We start from the raw sequence: 23138 nt of genomic DNA on the forward strand, positions 1-23138 counted from the left end.
AGGTTTGAATTTTTTCTTCAGTTCCCCCAGCTTGAGAAATGCTGAGCGTGTTCTTCCTTTTTGGTTTTCTGATTCCAGATCTTTGCACATTTTATTGTAATATTTGTCTTTATCTTCTCGAGCTGATCTTTGAAATTTTCTTTTCAGTTCTTAGACCTCCTCATTTCTTCCACTTACTTAACATCTCTATGCTAGAGAGCAAGTTTCAGTGTCTCTTCTGACATCCATTTTGACCTTTTCCTTCTTTCTTGTCTTCTCAGTGACTTTTAGTTCTCAGAAACTCTAAATAGGGTTGCTTTGAGTCAGAACTGACCCTTAACAACAGCACTTAACTACAGCAATAACAGAGTATAAGCCAGATGCATATTAACACACTGCATGCATTAGCTCTTTTACACCTCACAAGGATTTGATGACACCTGTACTATCATTGCAGTTTTACAAAGGAGGAAATGAGAAGTCAAATAACCTTAGCTGCAGAAAGAGACAGACAGTAGGGACAGAACTCAGTAGCTGCAGATCTTAAAAATCAGGAAAACGATGACATAAAATTTTGCACTTCCTATTTTCCCCCATGGCATGCCTTGCCAATAGATCTCAATGTGATGCGCTCAGTAAGGAAGGAGTTTCATGGTCCTCCTTCAACCTGTGCCCCAGACTGTACCATCAATGGGAGTTGCAAAGTGAAATGTTGTGAGTTGTCCCATTGTAGATGAGTCCTAGGTTTGCTTCTGAAATTCTGATGTTATAATATGCAATTGTTAACTTCAACTTCTCTTCTTTGCCATATTTAAAATTTTTTAAACATAGTGGTGGACATCATAAGGTTCTAGAGGCCAGAGTTTATTAGAAGCAGTTAGGAGACTGGCAAAGATTATCACTGGCAGTTAGTTACAGGCTGTATAGCATTTCTTCCCTTGGGGGCACTCATTGTCTTTCCCCAGACATAAGGGGTCAACCTACCTCTCCTCTCCCATCAAAACCCATTTCAGAAATGAATACTGAATCTTGCTTACTCTTTTAGGCTGGGGCATGGAGTCACTGAGTGGTACAAATAGTAAACATATTTGACTGCTATCTGAAAGGATAGAGGTTTAAGTTCACCCAGAGACTCCTGAAAAATCAGTCATTGGAAACTCTATGGAGCACAGTTCTTTTCTGATGCAGATGGTGTCGCCATGGAGTCAACTCCAGGGCAATATATAAAAAGAGCCTGAAAACAACAAAATGTGACTCACCCATGTTTCTGTTGTGTGCTGTTGAGTCATAGCAAATCTATGCAGGGTTTCTGAGAGCAGCTGATGAGTTTGAACTGCTGATCTTGCAGTTAGCAATTGAACACTTATCCTACAGTGCCACACCAGGGCTCATGACTCACCTATTGCTGTTGTTCTTAAGTGCAGCTCCGTCGGTTCCGACTCATAGTGACCCTGTGTAGGGTTTCCAAAGAACAGATGGTGAGTTTGAACTGCCAACCTTGTGGTTTGCTGATCCTACAATGCCACATCACTAGTCTGACTCACCCATAGGGATGTTAATTGTCTCAGGAATCGAAGGTCTGAAACAAAAGGAGTAACTGAGCCCATCAAATGGACCATTAAGAATATTACATTAAAGTTTGTTACTGTTGTTAAGTGCTGATGAGTCCATTCTGACGCATAGCTACCCTACATTGGGTTTCTGAGGAATGGCTGGTAGGTTTCAACCCTTGCTGTTCAAATTGACCTTGAAGTCCAGTGCTTATCCTATAGCACCACACCAGTACTTTCTTCTTTAAGTTAGGGGTGAATAATGTGATGAAACCCTCAAATCCCTCTAAAATTAAATAAACTTTGGGGTTAACTATTAAACCCATGGACATGGTTGGTGCTGTCCCAAAATAGCTCTGTATTCACAACTTAATTTTGAGTCCTGGACATCTTTGCTGAAGACTTCTAATTCATACAGCTGTAGGGCTGAAATTCATTTTTATACCATTCTTTCTCAGATTAAACAACAATAGAACCATTTTTTCTATACATTTGGATAAAAAGAGATCTGACTTTCACAGCACATACCACTAATTTGAAAAGCACAAACTGAGAGATGTTTTCATGAAACAAGTGTATTTTTGTCCCTTCAAACATATTCAGTCCCATAACCCTCCCTGGCCATGGCACTCTCATGGTGGTATTGACATGCAGTCTCCACCCAGAGAGTGAAATATCTAGTTCCATGTAATAGGACTAGATTCTTCTGCCAACCTCCCTCTTCTTGTATATTGCCCTCATCATCACCAAGTTATATGTATCTACCCTCTAGCCAGTGAATTAAATTTATCTGCCATCTCTTTTTTACATTTATTTTCCTCAGATCTCAACAAAAAATGAGAGAGGGAATTTGAACATTTTGCTAAATCTGCTATCTTTCCTATTTGGCCTTCAGGATCATTTTTGTAATATTGTTTCCTCATTTTGGTTTGTCTTTAGAAAAGTACATTTAAACTTGATATGTGTTAAACCAGAAAAAAAAAAAAAAAAGAAATAGTTGCAAATTGAATCAGTTCCAACACATGGCAATTCCATGTGTCTCAGAATATAACTATTCTTCATAAAGTTATAGTTAATACAGTCTACTCATTCAATGACTAGATCATTATCCAACATTCACATTTACAATACTAGTAAAAAAAAATCTATGTTTACACATAATACTATTATGTGTATTAACAATGTCTGCCTGCAAGTAACATATATGAAGGGGCAAGGCAAGCGTAGCACTGGATGTGATGTTTATGGTTGTCAACTTGACCGAATCATAATTCTCATTAGTTTGGCAGTTATGTAATGATATAATTTGTCAATTATATAATGATGTAGACATCCTCCATTTTGTGATCTGATGTGGTCATCCTCCACTTTCACATAAGGTCCATTTTTGTATAATGACCTGATCTTTGGAACTTAACCATGTTAAGTGAGGAGTAGGTATATTTCATAAATAAACTGTCAGAGCTTTCTTCCAAGGTACCTCTGGATTGTATTCAAGCCATTAATATTTGGGTTGTAGTCAAGTGCTTAAGTAAGTGCTTGTATCCCCTAGGGATCATTTTAATATCAATATCTCATTTAATCTCTTCTCTCTCTTCTGTGATCCTTAAAAGTTTTTGATGTGAGACTTTTTATTTGATAAAAACTCACATTTAGATAGTGGTGTGTTTTGGCTTAGAATACAGACTGCCTCATTGTCAGTGTTCAATTGTTTTCTACTGATGTTGATGATAAAATAATAATGAACATTGACTACATGTCGACTCTATTTTTAAATGTAGTACATATGTTAACCCAACAATGTATACAGTAAAACTTGTAGAAGTTGGGATCTGTGTAAGATGGGAGAATGACAGAGAAGGAAAACTCAAATATTTTCCACTAATAGAGAATGATATAAAAATGGTAAGACTGCACTTTGTCAAAGGCAGAAAAAAAACACAAGGCAATCTCATCAAATTCTAGCTCTCACAGGTTTCACTGTACATTAATAATATTATTATTCCAGTTTTACAGATGAGAAAACGTTCCCCCAAAAAAGTTTAAGTAACTTGGTGGTGGCGGCTATATGCCGTGGAGTCGGTTCCGACTCATAGTGACCCTGTACAGGGTTTCCAAGGCTGTAAATCTTTAGGGGGGCAGAACGCCTCATCTTTCTCCCACAGAACAACTGGTAGTTTTGAACTGCTGTCCTTGCCATTCGCAGCCTGATTCATAACCACTACACTACCAGAGCTTACCCAAAATCAAATAGTCAGTGGCAGAACAACTTAGTTCAGAGCCCACATCTTTAATCCTTAAGAAAGAGATTTTGTTTAGCTTTGTCATCTCATTGTACCCTTCACCACTCAGACTACTTTCACAAGCACTGGTGAACAGCAGCCCATATTTCAGAATAGAGTTGATGAAGATCAGGCTCTTTGAATCCTATGAGATCCTACCTTTAGCCTCTATCTGAGACCCCAGAAGTTCATGAACTTTCTCTTTGAGACAAAAGCACCTCTGTCTTCCTTATTTCTTCCAATTCTGCTTACTGATTCAGGCAAATGTTACAAATTTAACTTCACCAATAAATGCCTAGAGGCATCCCACTCTGCCAAAAGCCTTTTGCCTTAAGGTATTCAGTTATCTTTCTCTGTGGGTCAATTCTCCTGGATCATTTAATCTCAGCCTCATGAGTCTGCTGCCATCATCTGTGCCATCTCCAGTGTTACAGCTTTCCTCACTTCGTTGTGCACCTTCCTGAGAATTGTTTTTGATATCCATAATTCTACCAACAGCATCTTCAAAGCAATCTAGACATTTACTATTATTGTTGTTGCTAAGTGCTGTTGAGTTGATTTAGATTCATAGCTACCCAGCTATCCTGTATAGGGTTTCAGAGGAGTAGTTGGTAGGTTTGAACTGTCAACCTGTGGTTAGCAGTCCAGTACTTATCTTAAAGTACTACACCAGGATTTTACTATTAAGGAACTTAAAACTTTTCCAGCCTCTATTCATAAACCAATTATAAATGTGCTTTTATATTTTAGGTATCTCTTAAAGCACTATTACATTCTATCTGCTCCCATTATCACATTCTATCTTAGTTATCTAATAGAAAGATCACATGTGAATTGCTTTAACAAACAGAAGGTTGATGGTTCAAACCCACCAACTGCTCCTTGGAAACCCTATATAGGGTTTCCCTACTTAAGTCAGAACCGACTTGATCGCAATTAACAACAACAAGGAATTTCACAGTGCAAGGAAACCAGGTCCAAAGGACTTCTTATTCTACTCTGCTCTTCTTTTTTTCCTCCTCCTCTTCGCACATCTCTCCTTTTATCTCTTGTAAGAAAAAAAAGGTGTTGCAGACCACACCCCTGGGAAAGTCCCTGACATTGGAGCAGAGTGATGGTGGAATTAGGGTATTGCAACCTACCCTTAATCCTCTTATTGGTTTATCACATCAGATCACATCATGGGGGATCATCACATAATTGCTCTATTATATGATTACATAACTGCTAGACTACTGAGAATCATGGCCGAGCTAAGCTGACACTTATTTTGATGGGACACAATTTGTCTATGACAGCACTTAACAACAGTAATATATAATTTGTTATCTCCATATGATAAGGAAAGAGAGGAAGTACCTTCTTTCTTGACAGTGAAGACGTATAAGGCACAGAAGCTGAGCAGGGGAGTAGTGTGTTACCACTCTTAATGATGGACAGAGTTCAGATGTGAACTCAGGTCTCTCATATTCCACCCAGTTCTCCCTAGTATATTACGTGGCCTGATGTGACCCTCTGGAGCTGAGAGTCCTAGAAGGGGTAAAAAAATACTGCAAACCTTTCAAATCATCTAAACAGTAAGTTCTAAAATGATTTATAGAGCCTTGAGGGGCACATGGTGGTGGTGTTTGTTGCTATGGAGTCAGTTCTGACTCATAGCAACCCTGTACAGAGTTTCCGAGTCTGTAAATCTTTACGGAAGCAGAAAGCCTCATCTGTCTCCTGCAGAATGGCTGGTAGTTTGAAACTGCTGATCTTTAGGTTATTAGCCCTACTTGTAACCACTATGATACCAGAGAGACACATGAAGAGCCTGGAATAAGAGGACACGATAGTAGAAGAAGCCCCCAACTCCAACCCTAACTAGAGAGTTTCAGTGTTTATGTTTTCTATATATGTTCCATCTAAGATTTTGTTTCCATAAAGGAATGTATTGCTTATATTTATATAAGCTAAGGTCAGCAGTTCAAAATTACTAGCTGTTCCACAGGAGAAAATTGAGGCTTTCTGCTCCCGTAAAGATGTACAGGCTCAGAAACCCTGTACAGGGTCGCTATCAGTCAGGACCGACTCCACGGCACATAACCACCGTCACCACCACCACTATTGTATCCCCAGTCTTCCAGTTTTACAGATGGGGAAACTAAGGTCTAGGGGAAAATTACTGAAGTCATAGATAGAAAGTTGAGATCGTGGTCCCTGCTGGTCCTCCCATGTAATCAATGTAATATAGCCGGAAGTTAGGCTGGAAGCTAACAGAAGCAATGTGACGGATACTAATACTCTAGCAGTAAAACAAAGTGATTATGTTTCAATTAATGACACATACATATGTATGCCAGCAAGAAACACCCTGCCATGCATATGCATACATTATTAATTATGCAACATGCTTTCTTCCATTTATATTTTCATAGCTTTTTATAGCATTAATTACTTCATTAAATTGAAGGAAAATGTAAGGGATGACATAAACAGACTTTAGTGCCAGTAGGTAATCAAGTGCTAAGTGGCATGGGGCTGTCTATGTGTCAATGAAATACTTCTTTCAACCTTGTCTTTGACATCTGCCACACCTACTCTCCTTGATGTTGACTATGATGCTGAGTCTGCAATGGTGTCAAGGCCTCAAAAGCACTTGTGAACTGATGATATTCAGCCCTGTTATCTGCATGTGTGGCTCCACTGAACTCAGAGTTTGGGTAGTTGAGTTGTGTCTACAGCTTGGTACCAGCGCCAGCTGACTATGTAACTATAATTCATTAGTTCTCTAGTTGGAAATTTTCTTTCTTGAAGCCATGAATAAGGTTGACAAAAGAATGAAAGAAAGAAAGAAAGAAAGAAAGAAAGAAAGAAAGAAAGAAAGAAAGAAAGAAAGAAAGAAAGAAAAGAGAGAGATATTGGAAAGACTGGATGAGAGTGAGGAAAGGATGATTTCATAGATGGGAGGAGGAGAGAACACTTGAACCGGAAGAACAACAGTGACTGAAACTCTCTTGTTTCTCCTGCCTTGATTGTTTTCAGCCACACTGCTCTTCTTTCTGTTCCCTATGTATGCCACATTTCTCATTCTTCTGGGACTTGTCACGTTCTGTTCCCTCTGGCTGGAAACCTCACGCCCCCCCACCCCCCAATGCCTATCATTGACTTTATTCCTATTAGTTCTTCAGATCTCTTATAAGCCCCTAAAACGTCTGGGTATGTAGCAAGTTGCACATTGGACTGATAACTGCAAGGTCAGCAGTTCAAATCCACCAGCTGCTTTTCGGGTGAAAGATGAGACTTTCTGCGCCTATAAATATTTTCAGCCTCAGAAACCCTAAGCTGGTGGGTCACTATGAGTCAAAACTGATTTGACAGCACACAGAAGCAGCATAAAGAAGCCTGGATGGGACAAGCAATTTGCAATCAGCTGTTAACCTAAAAGCTGGCAGTTCAAACCTTCCCAGTGGTGAGAAAAGAAGCCTAAAGAACTGCTTCTGTAAAGATTGCAGGCAACAAACCCTTTGGAATAGTTTTACTCTTTAACACATAAGAGTCTCCATGAGTTGGGGATCAATTTGATGACAATTAACAACAGTAATTCCCTAAGTAGATTTATTTGGTATATACATCCATCACTATGTCTCCTCTCATCAAGACTCATAATAGACTTTTTTGTAATTATTTATTCAATACCTGCCTTTCTTACTAAATGGGAACCTCCATTGTGGCAGGCACCATGTTTGTCCAGCTCATGGCTGAATCCCCAGGGCTGAAGTGCTCAATATTTACTAAAGGACTGTTTTATAAAAAGAGCAGAGTGTAGATGATTCCATTCATATAGAATTCGTTGGATGAAAATTAATCTATAGTGACAGTAAATAGGACAGAGGTTCCCAGGGAATGAGCAGGTATGGGAAGGACATGGATAGATTTCAGAGAGATACCAGGAAAGATTTGAGAGTGATGGATGCATTCATTGCCTGGATTGTGGTGCGTTTAACAGGTATGTACATTATATATTAAAACTTGTCATATCATACACTGTAAATATTTGCTGTTTATTCTATGTCAATTATAACTCAGTAAAGTTTTAAATTTATAAAATGCTATTATAAGAATAAAAGGAAGATCAACTAAGACTTTGAATGTTACAGAGAGTTCAAAAAGGTCAGAGTGAAAAATGTCCATTAGATGCGACTGTTTGGGAAATATTTGGGGACTCTGGATAGAAGCCTAAAAGTATGAACTGGCCTTCCAGTTGGCTATTTTTCTGCCTAACTTATTTCCACAGGACATGACATTCTTTCCCTAGACTTAGTGACTCCCTCTACCAGCTTATTTATAAGATCAGGATATTTTGACTGTAAGGAATAGAAACCTCCTTGTAGTATCTTAGACTAAAAGAGGGAAAATATTGTAAGGATGCAAGAATGTCTGATAAATTCAAGTCCAGGAGTGCCACCCCTATATCTCAGGAAAAGCCTGGAATAAAGAACTCGAATTCTGACAGCATGCAGGCAAGAAGCAGCCACTAGTCCTTGCTTTTCTTGACATCTCTGCTGCACCTCTCTCTCTGGGAATCATATTTAGGGACACCTCAGTTGACCCCAAGAAGAGTTAGGATGTTCCTGGCAAGGTACAGATTCAGACACCAGTAGAGATGTGGTAATTCTCAAATTCTGGAATAGAGAATATGATTATCTAGTTGAGACTTAAGGTCCACCCCTATCTGCTTAACCTGACTGGTAAGAAGAGTCCCTTAAAAGAGACATAGCTACTTGGCACTCACTTCTTCCCCAGGGGGACACAGGAGGAAATTTCATAGAGAAAGAGAGAGGTTGTGATTTAAATGTTGTTGTTGTTGCTAAATGCCGTCGAGTCGGTTCTGACCTACAGCGACCTTCTAGAGGGTTTCCAAGGAGCGACTGGTGAGCTTGAACCACCAACCTTGCAGTTCACACTGACTTTGCAGTTTAGCATATTAACCTACAGCACCACACCAGGACTCCTGTGATTTAAATAGACACTATAAAATTGTCTATTAAAGCTTGTTGTTTGGGATCAACTGGATACTCCCAGTGGAAATTAGATTCTTCTATTCAAAATGTGGCACTGTGGGCTAATGCGTCAGACTGCAAAGTCATTTGAACTGCAAGGTCAGTGGTTCAAGCTCACCAACTGCTCTTTGGAAAACCTATACAGAGTCGCTATGGGTCGGAATCGACTCGACGGCACGTAACAACAACAACAACATTCAAAGACTGGACTCCTGGTATGGTTCTGTATGATCAACATTGAACTGCAAACCACAAAGTCAGCTGCTCCTTGGAAACCCAATAGAGGGTAATTATGAGTTAGAACTGACTCGATGGCACTTAACAATGACATTCAAAAGTTGTAGGATAAGCACTGGACTGTGAACTACACGGTAGGTGGTTCAAACCCACCCACTACTCCTCAGAATCCCTATACAGGATTACCAAGAGTTCAACTGGACTCAATGGCATTTAGCAACAACAACAAACAACATTCAAAGGTAAAATTAATCCCAGGATAGTTCAATCACCTTCCCAAATCTACATAGCTCAAGGCAGAGGGCAAGGCCCCTGGACTTCCATTCCCAATGTCCTTGCTTTCTTAAAACTCCTGCTTTCAAGAAAGATTCTAAATATCATTTGAGCTCAAGTGTAAATGAATGCAAATAGCTTGAGACATCATCTCATCTTTTTTGGGTAGAGAGAATAGAAGGAGGGAACTGGAATTATTTTTTAGCAGAAACCAATGCCTTTCATACTTTGGACATATTGTCAGGAGGGACCAGTCACTGGAGGAGGTTATCATGTTTGGTAAGGTGGAGGGTCAGAGAAAAAGAGGAAGACCCCCAAAGAGATGGATTGGCAAAGTGGCAGCATCAATGGACTCAAACATGGCAACAGTAGTGAGATTGGCCCAGAATCCGGCAGTGTTTTGCTCTTCTGTGCATAAGGTCGCTATGAGTCGGTACCAACTTGATGGCACCTAACAACAACAACAAATGTCTTTAGTTGAAGAATAATGTACTAATGGTGCTCTCTAAGTCATCTTTTGGTGCATACCTGATTTGAAGTGCATACTTGGTTCTGAAACCCATGCAACTACATAGCACAGATAATGAAAATACATTCCTTTTGAACGATTTCTCCTCTTTACATCTAGGGTCTTAGAGGAGGCAAAGAGTTTGGTAAAGCTTCTACTAGAAAGAATTAGGATTCCAGATATTCACAGCTTGTTGAAACAGAATGTATTAGAGCTCTCCCAAGGAGACAAGTTTTTGTTTTTGTTTTTTAATGCCTGTTTCAGGCCAATCCTTCAGATCAGAGAAGCATGAAGAGTTCAGACGGTTGAGATGTAAACAACCACTTCTTGTGGCTCACCTCAGGTGAACCAAATCTGGGGAGTAACTTGTAAGGTAGTCATAGTGAAATGGGGGCCAGGACACTAAATGTCCGTCCTGGAGTGGAAGCATCATGACAGCATCTTCTATCTTGAGTTCCATGAAGCAGATGTGCCCATTTAGCTCATCAGGTCAACATGTTCTAATGACTACTTGGGGCAAAGTATGATCCTGGGGGCTTGTTGGTGGAAGATAGGTATGAGAGATGAATCAGTTAAGTTTTCTGCTCTCAAAGATTTAGGGAAAACACGGTACAAATACAAAATTGTTGTTGTTATAAAAATGGTGCTGGCCGCTCGCCTGCTTCCGGGCTTGCTGTTCTCCATGCAGCTGTCCTGCAGATCAGCCTGACTCCCGACTCTTGGTGCAGCCAAGGTTAAGCCCAGAGTTCACAAGACTCTGCAGCTTTTGCCTCCGCTGCTTAGGCTCCGGAGCGAAGCCGTTTCTTTGCGGAGCTTGGGCCTTAGAGACCTGGGGCTACCTGCTCCAGGCCCTGGTGTCGTCCACTCAGCCCTCCGGCAGCCCTTACCTCTTTCCCTGCCCACCCATGGCGGACATACAGCACCCAGGAGCAGCCCCAACCATGCAAGAAAACCAAGATGATCATCCTGGGAGTTTCCAACCCCATCAACTGGATTCGGACTCGATATTACGCTTTCCTTATCTGGGCCTATTTCAACCAAGAGTTGAAATCGCAGAGTTCATGGAGGGTGCAAAGCAGGCTTTTGCTCATGTATCAAATTTGCCGTCACAGTGTAAATTTGATCTTTTGGAAGAACTTGTGGCCAAAGAGGTGCTACAGGTATTGAAAGAAAAGGTTCCTTTACTGCCTGAAAACCACAAAAATGCCCTTGCTGCTGACATAGACGAAATTGTATATTCATCAACAGGAGACATCTCCATTTACTATGATGAGAAAGGAAGGAAGTTTGTTAACATCCTGATGTGCTTTTGGTGTCTTACCAATGCCAAAATCTCCAGTGAAACTTTTAACTGGAGCCAGAATATTTCAGGTTAAGTTGGGAGATCAGAGTGTGGAAACTAAACAAGTTCTTAATGCAACCTATGAATTTCATGGGCGTTTTCACAAGGAGTAAAGCCTGATTGGACCATTTCACAGATTGAACACTCAAACTTATTAGAATAATCTTTCATGGAGAAATCTGCTTATGGACTTTTAGCAATTGCTGTGAAAACTAAGAAAGAACATCTTTTGGATCATTTGATCTTCTGTTTTTGTATTATTTTGAAATACTCTTTGAAGTATATTGGCATGTTAAAGCTTTTACCCCTATTGTGATCACCTTCTTTAAAAGCACTCTAAGTAAAAAAGCTGCAACAATTTAAAAAAAAAAAAAAAAAGTTGTTGTTGTTGTTATGTGCCATGGAGTCGGTTCCAACTCATAGCGACCCTGTACAGGGTATTCGAGGGTGTAAATCTTTACGGGAGCAGAAAGCCTTATCTTTCTCCTGTGAAACAGCTGGTAGTTTGGAAATGCTGACCCTAAGATTAGCAGCCCAATTTGTAACCACTACCCTACCAGAGCTAGGGATGGATATATCCCAAAAGAGATGGATGCACTTGAATATTTCAGATTTTTCATGCTTCAAATTGAGCTCCCTCTTTCACACCTAGTGAACTTAGAGCTTCCTCTACCAGCAGTGCCACTATAATACCTACAGTAATAGTTTTATTTACTGTAATCACATGCTAAATTGAATCTTGCTTTTTAACATGTGTTTTAGATCTACTTCTATTCAATTCCTTGCCAAACCACTTTCTCAAGCCACAACTTTCTCTTAACTGACAATCATGTAAGGTCCCTTATAGCTTCCACTATGTTTACAATTTTGTGATTGTGATTCCTTGCCACTGGGTTGATTTGGACTCTAAGGGAGTCCATGTGTTATATATAGGTAGAAATACTCCATACAGATTTCTTGGCTGCAATCTTAATAGAAGCAGATTGTGAGATGAGAAAGTAAGAAAAAATAGGGAAGCTAGACCAATGGAAATGAAATTCCCAGAATGAAACTAATGAGAATGTTGGCACATTGTGGAAAGAAATTGTATGGGAATTGTTCAGTGGTAACTGAATTTACTGTGTAAACTTTCACAGAAAACACTAAAATAATATTTCATTTTATAATTAATAAATTATCTTAAAACATCAACACCTCATTCCCTAACTTGCAAAGTCTTTGGTATTGACCCTTGAGCACGCGTACCTCTAGTCACCTCATGCAATTATTGTGTCCCCTCCTCCACTGTGCAGATCATTGTCAGTACCCTGAGCAAGCACATTCTCTCTCACATGTGAACATTTGGACAAGCTGTAACCACTGTCTGAAATATTTCTCCTCCACCTCTGCTGCTCATTCCCTGGCTGAATCTAGGTTAGGTTCCCTTTTGTACATTGCTTCTTCCTAACATTCACCCCAGTTGTAAATTAATTATTTAACATCCTTTTCCACTAAACTGTTAGTCCCATGAGGACAGGGATTGCCTGCTTCATTTACTGCTGCATTTAACTTTTGGCACTGTCTCTGACATTGGATACATATTTGTTGAATGGAGCCCAGAAACTAAAATGGAGAGTCAGAAAAGTGAGAATAAGGCCTAATTGTAGAGCGCCTGAAAGACTTGAAACTTGAGCCCAAAGCCTATTTCCAAAGCTTTCCCATTTCCCCTTTTGTAGCTGCTCTCTTTTTTGGCAGTGTATACAATCTGTGGTGTGCAATCTCTTCTCTGCCAGCTTGTCCATCACCCCCCACCCCAAGATGATCTTGTGACATTGAAAATACTTTATCTTCTTTCATTAGTAACTGACACAAGTCATGTAACATAGATATCAGCTAGCCTAGACCAGATTAAGAGCCCTGGTAGTGCAGTGGGTTAAGCATAGACCTGAAAACCACAAGGTTGCCTGTTCAAGCACACCAGACACTCTGTGGGAGAAAGATAAGGTAGTCTCTTTTCGTAAAGATTTACAGTCTCAGTAATCCTGTGGAGCAGTTCTACTTTGCCCTATAGGATCTCTGTGAGCTCAAATGAACTCAATAGTATTGAGTTTGATTTGGATTTAGGCTAGCTAATGCCACTGCGAGTTGATGTGATCGGCTGCAAGGTTGGTTTGAACCACAAGGTTGATAGTTCAAACTCACCAGGTGCTCCTTGGAAACCCCATACAGGTACTATAAGCTGAACGTACTCAATGGCACTTGGCAACAATAGCAATGCCATGTTAAAAATCAACATCCAACACTCCACGATGGTTTATTTTTTACTCACACAAAGTCCATTACTAATGTAGTTGTTCTTCAATGTTAGGTACCCTGGCGATGCACTGGGCTAAGCACTGGGCTGCTAACTACAAAGTTGCATGTGAAAACCCACCAGGTGCTCTGCAGGAGAAAGGAGGGTTGTTTATTTCTGAACAGATTTACAGTCTTAGAAAGCCTATGAAACATTTCTAGTCTGTTCTATAGGATCGGTACTTGCACAAAGTCCATTACCAATGTGGTTAGCTCTTCTAAGAAATGAACCTTCATATGATAGTTCAAGCATACATGACAACTATTTGCATGCTAATTCAGGCTCTCTAGCTCAACATGGCAAGGAAAAAGTAAGCTTGGTAGATAAAACTCTGGCAAAAAAATGATTTCATCTAATGACCCACATCACTTCTACTCACACCTCTTTAGCCAAAGCGACTCACATGACCTTGCCTAACTTCAAAGAGACAAAAAAAAAAAAATACATGTGTCTGTTTTGTTTTATTTTTATCCTAAAATGCCAATCAGTGAATAGAAATAATGTCTGCCTCAGTCTGAATAAATAGACAATTGAATAAAAATTAGGTAGAAGTGAATGGTGTCTCCGCTAGAGGGGACGTTGTTGTTGTTGTTGGGTGTCATCAAGTTGGCACTGACTCATAGCGACCTTATTCACAGCAGAACAAAACAATGTCCAATCCTGGGCCAACCTCACTACTGTTGCCACACTTGAGTCCATTGATGTTGCCATCTGGCCAATCCATCTCGTTGGGGGTCTTCCTCTTTCTCTCTGACCCTTTATGTTATCAAACATGATATCCTTCTCCAGTGACTGGTCCCGCCTGACAATATATCCAAAGCATGAGAGATGAAGTTTGGCCATCTTGGTCTCCAAGGAGCACTCTGGCTGCACTTCTTCCAAAACAGATCTATTGGTTCTTTTGGCAGCCCATGGCAGTTTTAGTATTCTCCTCCAACACCATAACACAAAGGCATCAATTCTTCTACGGTCTTCCTTATTCATGCATAGCTTTCGCATGCTTATGAAGTTATTGAAAATACCATGGCTTGGGTCAGGGGCAGCTTAGTTCTCAAGCTGACATTTTTGCTCTTCAACACTTTAAAAAGTTCCTGTGCAGCAGATTTGTCTAATGCAATACGTCGTCTGATCTCTTGACTGCTGCTTCCGTGAGTGTTGATAGTTGATTCAAGAAGAATGAAGTCCTTGACAACTTCAATCTTTTCTCCATTGATAAGAATGTTGTTTATTGGTCCAGTGGTGAGGATTTTTGTTTTCTTTACATTGAGATGCAATCCATACCGAAGGCTGTGCTCTTTGATCTTCATCAGTAAATGTTTTAGGTCTTCTTTACTTTCAGCAAGCAAGGTTGTATCATCTGCATATCACAAGTTGTTAATGAGTCTTCCTCCAATCCTGATGCCATGTTTTTCTTCATATAACCCAGCTTCTCCTATCATTTGCTCAGCATACAGGTTGAATAAGTATGGTGAACGAATACAACCTTGTCGCACACCTTTCTTCATTTTAAACCATTCAATGTTCCCATGTTCTGTTCGAACAACTGCTTATTGGTCCAGGTACAGATTTCTCATGAGGGGATGTAGCATCTGGTAAATAATTCTATTCTAATTCCAGTGACCCAGGAACTCCAGTTCTGAATAATCCCTAGTTATTATAGAAAATTGTCATCCCAGTTTCCTTTATTTCCTAACTTACTCTCTTCTCCTTGTCTTTTTGTATCTACTCACTCTTATGATCATTATCTAAACTTTTGTTATTTTTGTCATTGTTAAGTGCCATGGAGTCAGTTCTGATGCATGTCAATTCTTTATAGGGTTCCCAAGCAGTAGCTGGTGTGTTTGAACTAATGATCTTGCAGTTAGCAATCCAGTGCTTACCATACAGCACCACACCAAGACCTTTGTTAGTTCCTATCATTTCAAATCTTCCAAAATCTCAAGCTCCTTCTAATATTTTCTACTTCTCAGATATCTAGCTCATTCCCTGTTCTCCCTTTCTCCAAAAATCCTGTGACTCACCTATCCACAATTGAAATTGTGATCATTCAGTGTTTCTCAACAACTCACTTTTTCTACTTCTCCTTATAGAAAGCTTCATGTTTCATTGCTATGGCCTTGTTTATCCAGCTAATATCACATTATTATTGTCATGATCATTTTCTTTAATCTCTTAATTCCCTTCCCTGTGTCCTCAACTCCCCAAAATATTCCTTCATCATATTCATTTCCCCAAAGTACAACCCAAGCTAAATTTAACTCTTCACGTACTCAATGGAGGAGTCATGGTGTTGCACTATAGGATAAACACTGAACTGCTAAGAAACCCTAAAGGTCATTATGAGTTGGAATTGACTCAACTGAACTTAATAACAACAGCAACATACTCGGTGGCAGAATTTGTACAACAAAAAAGAGCATGATAAACTGTATCAACTACCTTCATGTTTCTGTTGCTGTTAGGGGACATTCAGTTGGTTCTGACTCATAATAACTCTATGTATAACAAAACAAAACACTGCCTGGTACCGTACCAATCTCACAATCTTTGCTATGTTTGAGCCCATTGTTGTAGCTACTGTGTCAATCCCTCTCCTGGAGGGACTTCCTCTTGAACTGATCCTCTATATTGTTAAGCATGATGTCCTACTGCAGAGACTGGTCCCTTCTTATTACATTTTCAAAGCACACGAGACAAAGTTTTACCATCCTTACTTCTAATGAGAATTCTGGGTGTACTTCCTTAAATATTGATTTGTTCTGGCAGTGCATAGTATATTTGATATTCTTTGCCAAAACCATAATTAAAATGCACAATTCTTTTTTGGTCTTCCTTACTTATTGTCCAGTTTCTAAATGCATATGAGGCAATTGAAACTAACATGGCTTGGGTCAGACGTGACCGAAGTGACACCTTTTCTTTTTAACACGTTTATAATGGTTAGGGTTTTGAGCCAACTTGACTAGGCTAGGATTTCCAGAGGTTTAGCAGTTGAAATGTGCTTATTCCCTTAGTGATGAAACCCAATACAGGCATAATTAGCTCTATGAAGAGCGGCTATGAGCAGTCAATCTATTAAAGAGATGCTTTCTTGGCCTGCTCTCAAGATAATGGACAGACAAGAAGGATATTCTCTCTCTTCCACTAGGGACCTGGAACTCTAAATTAAAAGATAATAAGCATCTCTCTTCATATATATATATATGTGTGTGTGTGTGTGTGTGTGTGTGTGTGTGTGTGTTCTTGTTGCTGTTGTTGTTGTGAGGTGCCATCGAGTTGGTACCGACCCATTACGAACTTATGCACAGCAGAATGAAACACTGCCCAATCCTGGCCAACCTCACTACTGTTTCCATGCATTAGTCTATCAATGCTGCCACTTGGTCAATCCATCTCATTGGGGGAGGAAGGTCTTCGTCTTTTTCTCTGACCCTCTACCTTACCAAACATGATATCCTTCTCCAGCTACTGGTCCTTCCTGACAATGTGTCCCAAGTATGAGAGACAAAGTTTGGCTATCTTGGCCTCCAAGGAGCACTCTGGCTGCACTTCTTGCAAAACGGATCTATTGGTTCCTTTGGCAGCCCATGGCACTTTCAATATTCTCCTCCAACACCATAACTCAAAAGCATCAATTCTTCTATGGTCTTCCTTATTCACAGTACAGCTTTCTCATGCATATGAGGTTACTAAAAATACCATGGCTTGGGTTAGGCGCACCTTAGTCCTCAAGCTGACATCTTTGCTCTTCAACACTTTAAAAAGGTTTTGTGCAGCAGATTTGCCTAATGCAATACGTTGTTTGATTTCTTGACTGTTGCTTCCATGAGTGTTGGTAGTTGATCCAAGAAGAATGAAGTCCTTGGCAACTTCAATCTTTTCTCCATTGATAAGAATGTTGTTTATTGATCCAGTGGTGAGGGTCTTTGTTTTCTTAAAATTGAGATGCAATCTATACTGAAGGCTGTGCTCTTTGACCTTCATCTGTAAGTATTTTAAGTCCTCTTTACTTTCAGCAAGCAAGGTTGTATCATCTGCATATCGCAGGTTGTTAATGAGTCTTCCTCCAATCCTGATGCCACATTTTTCTTCATAGAACCCAGCTTCTTGGATTATTTGCTCAGCATACAGTTTGAATAAGTATGGTGAAAGAACATAACCCTGTTGTACATTTTTCTTAATTTTAAGCCATTCAGTGTTCCCATGTTCTGTTTGAACAACTGCTTCTTGGTCCAAGTACAGATTCCTCATGAGCACAATATATATATATTTCACTGGTTTTTCTTCTCTAGAAAACCTGGCCTAAGACCCCCAATGTTTTTAAAGAAGTCTTTTGCAGCATGTTTGCCCAATGCAACATATCATTTGGTTACTTGCCTGCTACTTCTATGGGTGTTGATTGTGAATCCAAGCAAAATGAAATCTTTAACAATTTCAATCATTTCTCTGTTTATTATGATGTTTTTTATTGTTCTACTTGTGAGATTTTTTGTTTTATTTATATTAAAATGTAATCCATACTGAAGACTATATATACCATATTGTTCTTCATCAGTAAGTGCTTCAAGTTCTCTTTGCTTTCAGCATATAAGGTTGTGTCATCTATATATACTGCAGTCTGTTAATAAGCCTTACTCCAATTCTGATGCTGTGTATTTCTTCATGTAGTCCAACTTCTCAGATTATATGCTCAGCATACAGATTGAATAAATATGGTGAAAGAATACAATGACACACACCTTTCCTGATTTTAAACCATTCCGTATCCCTTTGTTCTGTTCGAATCACGTCCTCTTTGTCTATGTACAGTTTCAACATGAGCACAAATAAATGATCTAAAATTTCTATTCTTCACAATGATTGCCATAGTTTGTTACGATCCACACAGTTGAATGACTTTGCATAGTCAATAAAACACAAGTAAACATCTTTCTGGTATTCTCTGCTTTCAGTCACTATCTATCTGTTGTTAGCAATGATATCCTTCATTCCAAGTCCTCTTCTGAATCTGGCTTGAAATTCTCGTTCCCACTTGATATACTGTTGCAACCATTTTAAAATATCATCAGTAAAATTTTGCTAGGAGATGATATTAATGATACTGTTTTATCATTTTCACATTCTATTGGATCACCTCTCTTTATAATGAGCACATATATGCATTTCTTACAGTTGGTTGGTCAGGCAACTGTCTTCCAAATGTTTTCTCGTAGACAAGTGAACACTTTCAGTACTTGATTGGTTTGCTGAAACATTTCAATTAGTATTTCATCAATCCTTGGAGACTTCTGCTTCATCAACTCCTTCAGTGAAGCTTGTACTTCTTCCTTCAATACCATTGGTTCTTAGTTATATGCCACTGGGTGATATGGTTGAACATTAAACAAGTCTTTTTTGATACAATGGTTCTATATATTCTTTCTATTTTCTTTTGATGTTTCCTGTATTGTTCACTGTTTTGCCCATTTTGTTGTTGTTGTTGTTGTTAAGTACTGTCAAGTTGGTTCCGACCTATAGTAACCCTGTGTGGGGTTTCCGAGGAACATCCACCAATCTTGCAGATTAAACTTTGCAGTCCAGTGCAATAACTCACAGTTCCACACCTGGAGTTCATTTTGCCCATAGAATCATTCAATATTGCAAGTCAAGGCTTGATTTTTACTTCAACTCTTTCAGCTTGAGAAATTCTGAGCATGTTCTTCCCTTACAGCTTTCTAATTTCAGGTATTTGTACATTTCATTATAATATTTTATTTTGTCTTCTTGACATGCCTTTTGAAATTTTCTGTTCAATTCTTTTACTTTCTTCATCATATCTTCCATTCATTTTAGTTCTACATTCAGGAGCAAATTTCAGATCTTCTTCTGACATCTCCTTTGTCCTTTTCTTCCTTTCCTGTATTTTTAATGACCTTTTTACTTTCTTCATATATGATGTCCTTGATGTCATCCCTCAAGTCTTCTGGTCTCCAGTCATTATTGTTCAGTAAAATAATTCCACTCTTGAGATGGTCTCTAAATTCAGCTGAGATATATTCAAGATCTTATTTTGGCTCTAATGGACTTGTTTTAATTTTCTTCAAATCCAACTGGAACTTGCATAGTTCTGGGCCTTGTTCTGGCAGGTAAGATTGAGTTTCTCCATTATCTCTTCCCACAAAAGTAGTTGATTGGATTTCTGTGTGCTCCATCAGATGAAGTCCATTTATGTTGCTGCTGTTAAGTGCCGTTGAGTCAGTTCTTGCCCATAGTGATCCTGTATAGAGTTTCTGAGGAACAGCTGGTGAGCTTGAACCACCGACCTTGCAGTTAAAACCAACTTTGCAGTCCAGCTTATTAACCCGCAGCACCACTATAAATGGAGGTCTGTTTATGTTGTTGTAAAAAGGTATTTACAATGAACAAGACATTGGTTTTACAAAATTAGGTCATGCAATCCAGTATTGTTTCTATCTCCAAGGCCATATTTTCTAACAACGGATTCTTCCTCTTTGTTTCCAGCTTTCATATTCCAATCACCAGTGGTTATCAATAGAAGATAGATCTTGAAGTATCCTTTTTTTTTATGATGAATGCCACACCATTCTTCTTCTATTTGTCATTCCCAGCATAGTAAATCATCATTGCCTGGTTCAAAATGGACAATGCATGTCCATTTCAGAGCACCAATGCCTATCTATAGATATACTCATAAACATCTATGCTGTGACTTTAAATATCCATGCCCTTTTAATGGCCAAACTCTACACTTGTAGACTTGGTCCACTTGTCTCTAACCTATAAGCAAGTTTCCCTCTTTCTCTTTCTTTCCCCCCTTGTCTAGTATATCATTACAATTAAAATGCATACTGTTGTCTGCTTCCTGCATTCCATCTTTATCAATGGTTATTTGTCTCTACTTCTGATAGCAACTTTGCTGAAAGTCTTGTCTAAACTCACAGTCTTCAGGTCCTCTCCTTTCATTCTTTCTTCAAATCACACCATTCAGGTTTTTGTTTTGTTTTGTTTTCCCACCATGTTGCTGATGATTTCCAGTATGAACTCAATGGACTTCTCTCAGTTCTCGTCGTCTCATCCTTTTTTTGTCATGAGCAACATTTGACAAAAGGGATCACTTCTTTCTCTTACAGCATTTTCTGGGCTTGGTTCTCATGATACCTTACTCATCTGGATTTCTCTCACACTTCTGGATGCTCTTTGCCTCTTTCTGGATCCTATACATTTGCCTGACATCTGAATGCTGAAATATTCCAGGACTCAGTTCCTAAATTGCTTCTCTTTCATATATAGGCTCATTTCCTATGTGATCTCATCCAGGCTCCTTGCTTTAAATACCATCCATATGCACCCAAATGCGTAGCCCCAGCCTGGATTTCTCTCCTAAACTCCAGATTCACATAGTTAATTGCCTACTTGACATCTCCACCTGAATGTTTAATAGGCATTTAAATTAAACATATGTCTGAAATTGAGCTCATGGAATTCTTCCCACCATCCTCCAAAGCATACTTTATTTATGACAATTTCATCCCTTTAGTTGCCTTGGTGTAATCCTTACCTCCATCCTCTCATTCTCCGCTTCCAACCTTTTTTGCACATCCTATTTGTTCTACCTTCAAAATAAATACAGAAATGATATTGCTTTTCATCTAACCTATTTCTACCACCCTGATCCAGGTCACCATCAGCCTTACCTTTAACTTTTAAAATGGTGTCTAACAGGTCTCCAAGTTTCTACTCTTGCCCCTTTAATCCTATTTCTAGCACACCACTCACAACAATATCACTCAGCCTCTCAGCCTCCTCCCTTCCATAGATTCTCATTTTATCAGAATTAAAACCCCAATTCTTCCTCTGACTCACAAGACCTTTCATGGACCAGACCCTATTTCTTTTCTGGCCTCATATTTTTATCCTCTCCCCTCATTTCTCTCCAAGTTAGCCACACTAGCTTCTTTACTCTTCCCTAAACACTTATCATTTTTCCATCTCTGAACCCTTGTACTTGTTATCCTTCTGCCTGGGATGATGCTCTCTCAGTATCTGCATTGCTATCTTCCTCACTTTCTATGGATTTTTACCCAAAATACAGCTTCCCAGAGGAAACTTCCCTGGCTACTTTATCTAAAATGTTATACTATTCCTCAGTATATAATAACCCTTTTCTTTGCTGTAATTTTGATCCTTAAAATGTATCTATGTAAAGCAGTGACACCAGAAATGGAGGCAGAGATGGGAACATGGAGAGAGAGAGCAGCTGAGGACTCTAGATTCATGGGAAGAAAGGGACTGAGAGTTAGCGGCCAGGAGGAAGACTTGAAGAATGTGTGCTTTGGTGATATAAATTATTATATATGCCTGAGGGTTTAAAAAAAAAAAAAAGAGCTAAAATGAATAGAGAGAATACTGTTAACTGATGGTACCTGGAGGGGATTCTAATCATTGTAATGAAACAAGGTGTATGATTTGTTGAATGTAAACCTGATGATCTGCCCTGTAAATTTTCACTCAATTCACAATAAAAAGATTTTTTAAATGTATCTAAATAATATATTCTATACTTATTTATCTTGTTTATTATCTCTTCTAGAAGATTTTTGTTGTTAGTTTCCCTTTAGTTGATTCTGATAGAGTGTTGGGTTTTTTAAGGCTCTGACCTTTCAGAAGCAGATCACAGGTCTCTTCTGAGGAACCTTTGAGTGGATTCAATCCACCAAACTTTGGCTAGTAGTCAGGCACTTAATATTTTGTGCCACTCAGGGATTCCTTACTAAAAGGCACTAGAAGATAGATTCTACAAGATAGGAATGTGTGTCCTTTTATTTATTATTTCTCTCCCATATCTTATAACAGTGTCTGTCTTAAATTATATCTTCAATAAATATTTGTTGCTTGAATGCATCATTTTCAGGAATATTAATTTTGCTTCATTAGGCAGAGTCCTGGTGTGTCATTGTGGGTTAATGCACTGAACTGCAAGGTTGGTTTGGACTGCAAGGTTAGTGGTTCAAGCTCTAACCAGCCATTCCCCAGAAACGCTATACAAGCTCACTAGGAGTCAGAACTGACTCAAAACAACAACACAAAGATTGTGTATTAGAAGATTAAGTGGGCCAAGCAGAAAGAACATTGCCCTAAGAGTTGAGAAGAGTAGGATTCTAGTGCTGTGTGTCCTTGGACAAATTACTTTTACTAGGCAGAACTTTATTCTCTTATTTGTGTCATGAATGGAGTGGGCTGGGTGACATAAATGTTCCATACAATTCAAGAGGTAGCAGAAGGTGAGGCTGAAGTAATGAAAAGGCCATTAAATATAAGGAATATGAAATGTATATGCTCTAAAAGAACTTCTGATACAGCACTGTAGAATCAGCTCTGGAATTCGAACCACCGTGTTAACGTTTTAAACCCACTAGCTGCTCCTTGGAAACCCTGTACAGTGTGGCTATGAGTCAGAACTGACTCAATGGCACTTAACAACAATGATCTAAAAATTGTCAGTATTTCCAGTCTTATAATGTCTTGTGTTTTGTGTCTTGCAGTAGGTCATTAAATATTTACTTGAATGCCAACTTCTCTGGTTTGTTTTCTCA

The 23138-nt window shown here is 39.1% G+C and overlaps 1 pseudogene; it reads left to right on the forward strand.

Annotated features, from left to right (window-relative positions):
* The window catches only part of LOC102841464, a 73428-nt pseudogene extending 62052 nt beyond the window's left edge, over positions 1-11376 (forward strand).
* Positions 11377-23138: the final 11762 nt, after the last annotated feature.

The sequence above is a fragment of the Chrysochloris asiatica genome, unplaced genomic scaffold, assembly GCF_000296735.1.
Source record: "Chrysochloris asiatica unplaced genomic scaffold, ChrAsi1.0 scaffold00057, whole genome shotgun sequence".
NCBI classification, from domain to species: domain Eukaryota; kingdom Metazoa; phylum Chordata; class Mammalia; order Afrosoricida; family Chrysochloridae; genus Chrysochloris; species Chrysochloris asiatica.